Source organism: Schistocerca nitens, chromosome 3, assembly GCF_023898315.1.
Source record: "Schistocerca nitens isolate TAMUIC-IGC-003100 chromosome 3, iqSchNite1.1, whole genome shotgun sequence".
Taxonomy (NCBI): domain Eukaryota; kingdom Metazoa; phylum Arthropoda; class Insecta; order Orthoptera; family Acrididae; genus Schistocerca; species Schistocerca nitens.
In genome coordinates this window covers 195527845-195529007 of record NC_064616.1, presented here as the reverse complement: position 1 = coordinate 195529007, position 1163 = coordinate 195527845, and the positions used below count along the sequence as shown (strand labels likewise).

General features: G+C 47.3%; 1 pseudogene; it reads left to right on the top strand.

The window, feature by feature from the left end:
* The first annotated feature begins 676 nt into the window (after nucleotides 1-676).
* Nucleotides 677-794, top strand: LOC126249927 (5S ribosomal RNA; annotated as a pseudogene).
* The last annotated feature ends 369 nt before the right edge of the window (nucleotides 795-1163 follow it).

Sequence of the window (1163 nt, the reverse complement as noted above, 5' to 3'; positions counted from 1 at the left end):
CATGACCTCGTTAAAAGTGAGATGTTGATAATGGCGTCTGTGTCGCTGTAAATAAATTGTTGATTATCAACAACTTGCCACGTCCAATCTCAAACGTAACTAATGCTCACGGCCGTTACAACGAATATTTGTAGCAAACACTATTTTCATCACCATATTGCCGCTACCAGCATCAGTCTTCCGCGACTGGAGCGAAATTTGAATAGTCGTGTTTCTGATGTTGAAAGACGCCTACCAACTTGTCGCACAACTACTCCTCGGTGTCGATTTTTTTCCCCATTAGCGAATATAGTGGAGCCGCGTTTAGCCAGTAGCAAGTGTTGACATTGTTGCCAGATGGATGACGCCGTGCCACGTCAGCAAAACGCCACGCTGGAACTGCAACTTTTCCTTCTGCCCAGAGCATAGGTATTGTGGAATATTGCACCATATTAAGACTATTCCGTAGCCATTTTAACATAAGGCGACGTTTCAGCGTAAGTCTACTACGGATAAAGATACGAACACCGATTAAACGTTACTACTACCTATTTAACAACAGTAGATGGTTACCGGAACACCATTTGAAGCGGATGTTATTTTATGAAACGTATATACAGGGTGTTTGTGAAAAAGTGTCACATTTTCCACGAGGAATTTGTCGAAACTACAAATAAGGTTCCTATAATTATAGGAGGGCAACAGCCTTGTCGCAGTGGATACACCGGTTCCCATGAGATCTCCGAAGTTAAGCGCTGTCGGGCGTGGTCGGCACTTGGATGGGTGACCATCCAGACCGCCATGCGCTGTTGCCATTTTTCGGTGCGCACTCAGCCTCGTGATGCCAACTGAGGAGCTACTCGACCGAATAGTAGCGGCTTCGGTCGAGAATACCATCTTACGACCGGGAGAGCGGTGTGCTGACCCCACAGCCCTCCTATCCGCATCCTCCACCGAGGTTGACACGGCGGTAGGATGGTCCCGGTAGGCCACTCGTGACCTGAAGTCGGAGTGCTTTTTTTGTAATTATAGGAGGATACTCGGCGAATAGACTGACCTGCGCGTTCCCCCGGCTTACCTCACATACCAATCTTGTTGTTACCATGGGAGCACGTTGATGAGCATGCATTACCGACAGTGTCGATCACACATCCTATCAAGAATTATGTCCCGCCTTGTATAAT